The sequence below is a fragment of the Camelus bactrianus genome, chromosome 1, assembly GCF_048773025.1.
Source record: "Camelus bactrianus isolate YW-2024 breed Bactrian camel chromosome 1, ASM4877302v1, whole genome shotgun sequence".
NCBI classification, from domain to species: Eukaryota; Metazoa; Chordata; class Mammalia; order Artiodactyla; family Camelidae; genus Camelus; species Camelus bactrianus.
The window spans coordinates 126,137,146-126,147,201 of record NC_133539.1 but is presented as its reverse complement, the minus strand read 5'-3'; the positions used below and the strand labels follow the sequence as shown (position 1 = coordinate 126,147,201).

The window sequence follows — 10,056 nt, the reverse complement described above, 5'->3', positions numbered from 1 at the left end:
TGTAACGACTACTACTACTTTATCTCCTACCTCCTTTTCAGGTAGGCATTTTAGCTTTTAGAAGATACCTACCCTCATTTGTTTTTTCCCCCCATTTCTCTGCTATTATTCACCATGGCCTTTCCAGTCTGTAAATTGTCAGAGAAAATAAGTAAAAGAAAGAATTACAGGGTCTGTGAGCTGGTGATAAGTGCTGCAGAGGAAAATAAAGGAGGGCGAGGAATGTGTGGTATGGAGGAGTGTGGATGTGGAAGTGACCTTTGAATAAGGCAAAGACGGAGGCAAAGGGGTGGGCAGAGGGAACAGTGATCACAGGCCTGGAGGTCCCTCACGCTGGACAGACAGCATGGAGACTGGTGTGGGCCAGAGAGAATAGGAAATAAGTGGTGGTTTTGGGGGTGGAGCCTTAGAGGCTGCCTTGAGGATGTGGGCATTTTTCCCTCTGAAGGAATTGCGGAGCCATGGAGGGTCACCAAGCAGAAAAGTGATACTCTAATGTTGGATCAAACAGGTCCAAGACCCTAATTAAAGCTGAACAAATCATGGGCCAAAGAAGTGACATGCTGCCTCAAATTCAGTGCAGAGCTTGAAAGAAACACAGCCTCGACTCGCAGCCCACTGCTCTGCCCCCTCCTGGATGCTGTCCCACAGAGCTGTCCCTAAGGTTATGTTTTTTCTTCACTCAGAGGCTTGTGGGACAACTGAATGCTTCCCCCTTTTTCAAATGGCAATTTGTCCTGAAAGGAATTCGGAGTTGGCAGTGAAACAAGGCATGGATCTGTAGCCTACAGAGCTGTTGTCCCTGAAAGCAACAGCTGGCGCGTGGTTTACTCGTGGAGTTCAGCAGAAGAGACAGAGCAACAACAGACAACTTAGCGTCTGGCTGAGGTTCGGCTGAATACACTGCACGTTTGGATGGATTTCAAATTTGGACAGTGAGGCGGCTTCACACGAAATGCAGGTGTATACATCATACATGCCCACACGTCTGTATGCACACACACGTGGACACACACAGAGTATATGATGTGACTTGTAAAGAGCTTCCCCTGCTAGGTTTCCCACTGCCTCTGATCTCAGCGTTAACATTTCCCTGGCCATGCTCCCAGGTTTGCTACGAGATTTCTTTGCAATGGAACATGCCCTTCGCTTCACAAACTTCCCCACTTCTTTCAATGAAATTAGGGGAAAAGCAGGGAGCTCTGGGAAGGGGTGGGGATATGGACTCGAGATACTCCTGAATCTGAATCCACACTTCATGGCTTATTTGTTATTTAACTTTATTTACATTCAAAATGCAATTGTTGCAGATCTCAGAAGTTGATTTACACTCACTGCTGTGGCAGAATGTTGCGGTCAGTAGACCCACCACTGGATCCTCTTATTCAACACGTCCTTCCAATAATTCAGATAATACTGTATCACAAATGCCCATTTCTATATTTTGATATCTGCTTTTCAGTATAATTATCTTCCTTCTTTATTCTCTAAATCTTATGATTTTTAAACATTTTTCTGAGAAGTGTTCCACAGGCACTATACATATGATAAGTTGATAAAGAGATCCTGGAAATCAAAACCACATTTAAATCCTGAGATAAACTCAACTGTGCCGTATACATGGCTAGGTTTAGTCTGCTTCCTTTGTTACTTTGTTTAGTAATTTTTGTTTCAAACAACAAGATCCTACTGTATAGCACAGGGAACTACATTCAATAACTTTTAATAGCCTATAGTGGAAAAGTATATGACAAGGAATATATATATATATATATGTATGTATATGTGAATCACTATGCTGTATACCAAGAATTAACACAATATTGTACACCAACTATACTTTCAACAAAAAATGTTTAAATAAAATTGGGAGGTGAAACTTCGACTGCCCAGGCTGCTGTCAAGATGAAACGATTCAAAGCAGGCCAGGTATTAGCAAACCCCCTAACACATCAAAACCCCATATGGGATCTTCTTTTTGAGCAGCACAGTCTAACCAGCTGTGGTCACCTGTAAATAAGGTTGAAGTCACTTAGACCCTTGGCTTGGGAATTCCGTGGCCACCGGGGTGGGGGTCACTGCAGCACCTACGAGAATGACGGGGACAGCATGCTCCTGACGCCGCTCCCCAGGCCGCAGCCCGGAGCACTGCAGTCAGGTCTGAGGTCCGGCCGGGAGCGCACAGCTCCACAGCCACTCGGAGCCCTGCGGTGCGGGTGGAGCTGGGACCGCGCTCATCCATCACCCTTCCAGGCACCCAGACTCGGGAGTCCCCTGGTGGAATTTTTCTCTGCCTCATAATTCCTGTCTCAGCCTCTTGTGGAATGCGGTCCATGCCCAACAGAAGCAGGGCTTTAACCCTCCGGGACCCAAATCCATCACGGTTTGGTTCCAGGATGTAACTTCCATGTTAACTCACCTGGTGCTCCCTTCTTGTGCTGAACTGCCCTCCCCCGTCGATGACATTAGGTCGTATTAGAAGTCCCGACTTGCTTGTCCTTAGCTAAGACTCTGAGCCTCTTGCTCAGTCTTCCTGACTGGAACCACTCTTATGTGGCAGAAAAGCTTGGGCTGTCGGCAACCCATCATTGTCCTCGGTCTTTTGGGTTTTCTGTTGGTTTATGGTTCTCATGCAGGGATACCAATTTGCACATGAGAAACACCTGTAGACATTTTAAAAAATACAGACACTGGATCCTCCCCACTCTCCAGCCAAGGCTGGAAGCTTTCTCCCTCTAGCAGGGGTTACACAATAATTTGCTTGGGAATTGACCACACATATTGGCATAATCATGGTAAATTGCCCTTTACTCAGTGCTTCCCACGTGGCATTTTCTACTTCATGTTGTCTTTGTACGTTCATTATCACATTTAATCCCTGAATTATAGATAATCACCATTTCTTTTGAGGACACTCCTACTTGCTAATCTTGAATACAAGTATCTTTGATTCTCTTAATCTATTTCATTCCTGAGTTTCCTGTTCCTGGATTTAAAGAGTGAATTATGGACACATGTATTTAAGATTCTCTTAATATATCTATCTGACTCATCCTCTAACCAAATCATATCTGGAGAAGAGAGATTTTCTCTTTTAAATATTTGCATTTTCTTACTATATAGTAGTGCGTACACACGGTGGAAAATGTAGAAAGCATATAAAGTAAGAAAATTACAGCCATACATTATCTAAACACCAAAGGACAGTGCTATGTCATGTTGGGCATTTAACCATTTTTCTTAATATTTTATCATAAAATTTCCCTAGGGCAAGTTACTTAACCCTGGAATTGTACTAGACTTTTGTCAAGTACAGAATAACATTCCCAGAAATGACCCCAACATCAAAATAGTACGTGAGGCTGGGAAGGCCATAGGGCACTCAGCTTATTCTCTGAGTCCTACAAAGAATGCTGTTAATTCACTGATGTTACTCATTCGATGCCTGTGAGTCACTCACTCACTCAGCTGGCTCGGACTGAGACCTACTTTATACCAAGTGCCGATCCAAGTGCTGGGGAGACCCCAGAGAGAGCCTGGATCACGGCATCACTGTCCTTCTTCATTTGCTCCCAGAATCCTACTCAACAAACCCACATGGGATTGGGGGGTGGAGGCAGGTGAGATATGGTAAAATTCATTTCATTATGTTCCTTTAGACATATTTAAATAGCATGAAAATAGTCACTAACTTTGATAAGTTTTCTTTTCCCTTCCTATGTATTTTTGAGGATGGGTATAGTTTTGGGGCAGCAAGAGTAATTGATAGATCTTTAGTATGTTAGGATTTTATATGAAAAATTAAGAAGGAAACTGGCACCTTATACAAAGAGAAGAGGCAGTGAGGAAAACACAAGCCACCCTCGAACTTGGCTACCATTCAGAATTTCTGATATTCAAAAAAGGGAAACATAATTCAAAATATTTTCCCTAAATATTTTAGCCCAGAGTAGAAATACATGTAGGCAAAGTTCAGCTCACTGGAACCTACAACAATGTGCTTACTTAAGCGAAGGTATAAACAGACCACAGATACTATAATGCATCCTTTACTTTAAACTAGTTAATGTGAGCAAGTTTCATTTCACATGAATTGCTCAGTACCAATTTAGGTAATATATCCTTCTTGATTGGTAAAAATAGCTCACTGATAACCAGATTCAACAAAATTTAGTGTTAAATAATTAACCTATTTCCTTCAGGAAATGCTTTTGAGTAATCTGTGTTAAGTATTTCCTCTATCTGATCTATTTCTTTTCACAGAGAAAAGTAGTATTATTTGCACATGAGCTACTTTTACTCCTCTGGAGAAATCTGACTGTGAGCTCAGGGTAAGAGTTGTCTACTGCACAGTAGGGAAAAAAAAGATTCATTTCACAGCAAAGATCAGAATCTTTTTTTTGAGGGGCATGGTGAGGTGGGGGACAAGGAAAATGCCTTTGTTTAGAGACAGACCACAGTAATCCATCCAGAAGCTGAAAGATGAAGACCTTGTGAAGAAATGTGGAAGGACACACTGACACACAAATGTGTTCACTCTGCAAAAACAGAAAGAAGGAAAGAAAAAATAATTTAACTGCCCTATAAAGAGAATGGACAGAAAATTGGTAATAAGGGAGAGTGAAGGAAAGTTAGGGAAGGGAGGAGAAACAGTGAAAGGGAACTTGGATGCGGTGGGCAGAATAGCAGTTTTCTAGAGCTTACAATGAAGGATGGTAAGAAAAAAAGTAAAGTTTAAAAAAGTTACAAAGTTTAAAATAGTTTAAAAATTAAAAAATGAAGTTAAAAAATAATTTTTTTATAGTGACATGGAAGATTGTAAAATGATGGAGGATTTTATTTCAAAATTCAAGTTGTTTGAGTTTCTCCTCCATGCTCCAAACAACAGTAAGATCTGCTTGTGTAATTGGTTTTGGGGGACACCACAGAGAGGGGTGAGCAATGCAGTTCGGTTGGCCAGGAGCAGAATGCTTTTGTGGAAGGCAAGACTGAAGAGAGATCAACAGTTTCATGAGGACAGAAACTCAAAGCCAGAAATTATCTTAAAAAGCTTAGTGTGGTGGGCAGAAAAAGTCCCCCCCCAATATGTCTATGTCCTTATCCCCAGAACATAGGAAGAGGTAATATTCCCTGGCAAAGGGTGCCTATGGTTGCAGTTGTGGTTAACGTTGCTAACCAGCCTACTCTAAGAGAGATGAGCTGGATTATAGAGGTGGGCCCATTGTAATCACCAGGGTAGTTAAATGAGGAAGAGGGAGACAGAAGAGGGGAGAGAGGAGAGGAGATTTGACCACAGGATCAGAGTCAGAGGCACACAACCATGCTGACCTTGAGAGAAGGAAAAGAGGTCACAGGCCAAGAGACGTAGGTGGCCTATGGAAGCCAGAAAAGTCAAAGATACAGTTTCCCCTGAGGCCTTCAGAAACAGCCGTGCCAATATTTTGACTTCAGCAGGCTCCTGCGTTCAAGAACACTACAAGGTTAAATTTGTGTTGTTTAGTGGAGACTATTTCTTTTTTCTTCCTACTACCATGTCATTTGGGGATACTTGTTACAACAGAAAGCGAATACACTAAGCTCCTTGAAATGTTCAGAAATTGCAAATAGCACTGGACTGTCCACTTTGATATGGGATTGGGCTTATGTGAAAATCCAAAGGACAGTGTGACCTTTGCTAACATCTGCTTTTCTCATTTTTAGGAAGAGAACAGTAAGTCAAAACCTCTGTAGTTATTATTTTAGACAAGTGTCTCTTAAAACATTATGTAACCCTTTGCCTTAGGACCCCAAGAGAGTCTCTGTTCTTAGAAGAACATGGATTCCATGAGATAGGGTCTTACATCTGAGTCCCACAGTGGTCTCTTATTGGCAATGAGAACTTGGGCAAATCATTTACCTTCTTTAAGCCACAGGATCTTCATTTGAAAAGGAAGATAAGAATAAGGATTGTTTGGGTGATTAAATTCTACTCACAAACACATGCACACACACATATATGTACAACATTTAATACAGTGACTAACACATACTAGGCACTCAACAAATTCCTGTTATGGATTTTTAAATGCATGTATAAAAGGAGGAGAAAGTTGCGGGAAGTTGTGGGAAAATTAGTTCACGGCCCCAAAAAGGGCCATCTCTCAACGGGCTCTGATCAGTCAGTCCCCAGTGATGGGCTAATAAGCAGAAACTATAGCACTTGAGGATTTAATTTAAACATAAAAAGGGAGGAATTTAAACATAATTATTAAACAGGAGGTATGTTTACACTGTTGGCTGGATCATCTTATCTGGAGAGCTTTAATAAGCAGAGAGTCTCCCCTGTTTTAGAGATGGGCATGCAGGAAAATTACTTGGATGGGTGGGCCGTTCTCACCCCAAGATCACATGACTTATTACTCACGGAAGTAACACCTCTTGTATGTTATTCCAGATGGACTGTCCTCCCATGATTATTGTCAGCTGCATCATCAGTTCAAGGAGACAGCCACCTGGGTCACACTGGAATATTAGACAGAAAATCTCATTTAAATTTTAGATAGCTCTAACATGAAATAAAGTCATTATTTTATGCCTAAAAAAATCTAAGGAACAGAGAGTAAAGACACTCTTCATTGGGCAACTAAGAGAAAACATGAAACAGGTTAGACTGTCAGAACACAAAGCTGTATTCACACGTCTTCATTTCTGTATTTTCACAGCCAATACTCCAGATCTCCAGGATAAGTCACAAATCTGCCCTTAAAGAATGTGATGTAGAAACACGAGGAGTAGTAGTTGACAAACTGGAAGAAGAACACCTTCATGGCTAGGTTGTTCTCATAGTCAGTCTGGTCCTTGGGATCTCTGCAGCTAGAATAAAGAAAGTTAAGTCTGTAAAACTGTGAACAGCCTTGAGACCCTAATCAAAGCCACGGACACATGAGTTAACACGCTAAATATGTATATATATTTATATATATATATATACACAATTCACACTTTTTTCCATATAAGGTGTTTTGAATTCCTTAACATAGCTACTATATTAATTCCAACTGTACACACTGTTGTAAGAGTTTCTCCCACTATGAATGCAATATCACACAAGGCAAAAAAAAAAAAAAGTCACCCGTTCCTTAAAATTTATAAGCACAACAGTATCCAATGGGCAAGAACTGTCTTCTGTCAGGTGTAAGTTGAAAGAAAGCTACTTCTAAACATGCTGCTAAATGAAATTCTCTTGTCTCCCTGAACAGCAGGAAGGTAGGACTATTGAAGAAAACAAACAAAACACGGGGCAACTTGCTAGAAGCATTTGGGGAACATAAAACATCCTCCTAGTTCAAAATTTGAATTGGTCTTAGTGTTTTCAGAAGATGACCACTGAGCAGACAACTGGGAGAATGACCCAGCCACATGCAGTGTGTGGGAAGCAGTTAACTTGGGCCGCTAAGCTGCTGGCTGGGATACAAGCCAGAGAGAAGAAACATTTGTTATAGAAGCCACAGCTGATGAGAATGGAGCTACACTAACAGGAACAGCATGGGGGGAGGACACAAAACAGTGTGATTACTTTTCCTCTCCGTAACGCACAAGCAAATTTGCCACTGGAACCACGAACCTCTTCCACTTATTTGCAATAGAGAGACTATTTACTTTCAACAATAGGGTACATGATCTAATGTAATTGAAATTATTATTAAGCACTGACATATTTAAACAGAGCTTGGACATTCTAAAGCTTTCTTTATCCCTTTTACTAATGCAAAGCTGCAGCTAATTCACTTCTCATATAGGCTAGAGAAAATACGTTTACACTTGAAGTTTTCTAAAGACTGTAATGTACTGGAATTGAAGTGCCTAAAAGATAAAGTCTGTTTTGACCTGGTTCTAAAACTGGTGTAGAAATGACCTCAGCTGCAGAAGGAGCTTAACAGACTCAGTCATCTTGATTGCCACTTTCTCATATATGGCGTTCAGGGTCACGATGATGATAAAACTGATGAGGGAAGCAGTGATGGGCGTGGCCCACCTGCACAGTCAGGTACTTCTGGATTGGGTCTCTTCCATTCAGGTTCTAGGGAAGTTCTGCTGAAAATACAATGAACACTGAAAGTCCGTAGACAATGATCCCAATAACTGAAGCAATGTTCAACAAGACCTGACAACCCAAAAACCTAGCAGCATAAGGCTCACTAATGATCGTATTTTTACACAGAAAACTTGCCCCCAATCCACGCTTAAACAGAAAACATGCACGTGCTGTAAACCTCACATAAACGTGAAAAGTGATGTAAATCGCATGTAAATGCCACAAGAGACGTGAATATCAGGCATGTTAAATTTTAGGGGAGGAGGAATGAAGGATGTCAAAAAGAATGAGTGCATCCACTAATGTAACATGCTGACAGCAGGAGCAGCTGTGTGCAGGGCATAGGGAATATATGGGAACTCCACTTTCTGTGAATTTTTCTGTAAACCTAAAACTGCACTAAAGAAGGAAGCCTGTTAAGTATATCATTAAATGGCTGTAAATGGAGTAACTGGTGGCATGTTCTTTTGGAGACAATTCTGTGATAGCAGAACCAATGAAAGTATCCCTTCTACATCTATAGAATTACTTAGGTTATGAACTAGTTGTAACCCATGAAGGGGATATGCTTCCTTTCAAGGGAGAACCTATCACTGATTCAGGGGTCAGCAGTTGCTAGCTGTCATCTTTATTCTTAATAGGACAAGTGAAGCTGTGGACATGCCCTGAGGGAAATAGTGGAAGTGACAGCAGGTCTCTGCTGATGAAAGCTTCACATGCTTTTCATACTCCTTGAGATCTTAAAATGGCAGGTATTCCTACTCCCTGCATTTGCACAAGATTCATGTCCCTGATCCATTGTAGTTCTGACTGTGTGGACCCAAGGACAACGGGAGTGTCTGAAGCATAATTTGCACGTGGCTGGTAGGGCTTCAGTTCCTCACTAGGCAGGTATTTTTCTACCCACTGAAGAATGCACATTAAAGGTCCCATTTTTAAACTGTTTTCCTTCCATCTACCTTCTTGGTCATAGTCCAGAAGCATGTACTCAGGGTCCCTGGCTGCTCCTGATGGCTGCCCCAGAGAGAAAGCTACAAAGAATGTGAATTTCAAGACTAAGTGAACCACATCATGTTATTTACAGTAACAGCGGGAGGCTGGCTTGCACCTGCAAGGGAGAGCAGATGGAGTGTTTACAAGCCCCTCCTGGAGCCACACTCCTGCATCTAGATCCCAGCTCCGATGCTAGCTGTGGGGCCTTGTGCAAATTTCTTATCTTCTAGGGGCTTCAATCTCCTCACCCATATAATGGGGGGATAATAATAGCAATTTATAGGACTATTGTGATGAGTCAATGATTTACTAACTGTGAAAACAATTAGAACATTAACCACAGGCATGTGAAAACTCTACCTAAGTATTAGCTCTGAATATGGTGACCAAAGTCTTAAAAAGGTGTTTTTCTTAGTTTTTAAGCCATTAGTTTGTAGAGAAAGCATTTTATTTACTCCTCTACTCTCTTTCATCATCCTTTTCTTCACAGAAAGTCTTCATGATTGTGAAAGGAATAACTTTTTGGTGTGTGTGTGATTAAATGTGAAAATTAGTTAAGGCTGAGAAAAATGTATTATAGAAGGTATATAAAGCCTTTCCCACTTGTACAGCACATATAGGCCATTTAAATGCTATGCATTTTTAAAAAGTCTGCATAATAATTTTTTAATTATTTATTAAGTAATCTTAATAGTTAAGACTCTTTAAATGCTTACTATTGCTTCAGCACACGTCTGTTTTTCTAAATCCTCACAATCACCCTGTTGGGAAGGTAATATTATATCTCTTTTACAGATGAGGAAATAGAGCCACGTGGAAATGATGCAATTTCCCCAAATGAAGCAACTATTAAGTGAAAGAATTGAAATACTCAAAGAGCCCAAAGACACACTAACTGTATAGCACTGTCTCCAACATGGTCTGTGAAATTAATTGTAATTCATTTCAGAACTTTTACAAACTTGACACATTTCCATTTTTCTTCCAAG

At 40.9% G+C, this 10,056-nt stretch overlaps 1 long non-coding RNA gene across 1 annotated transcript in view; it reads right to left on the bottom strand.

Annotated features, from left to right (window-relative positions):
• Positions 1-2,558: 2,558 nt before the first annotated feature.
• The window catches only part of LOC141578379 (uncharacterized), a 31,667-nt gene continuing 24,169 nt past the window's right edge, over positions 2,559-10,056 (bottom strand). Inside the window, exons 2-3 of the long non-coding RNA XR_012508753.1 lie at positions 6,404-6,501; positions 2,559-2,663 (exon numbers count right to left, since the gene is read on the bottom strand). This is a non-coding gene — a long non-coding RNA (uncharacterized LOC141578379). The remainder of the gene's footprint in view (positions 2,664-6,403; positions 6,502-10,056) is intronic.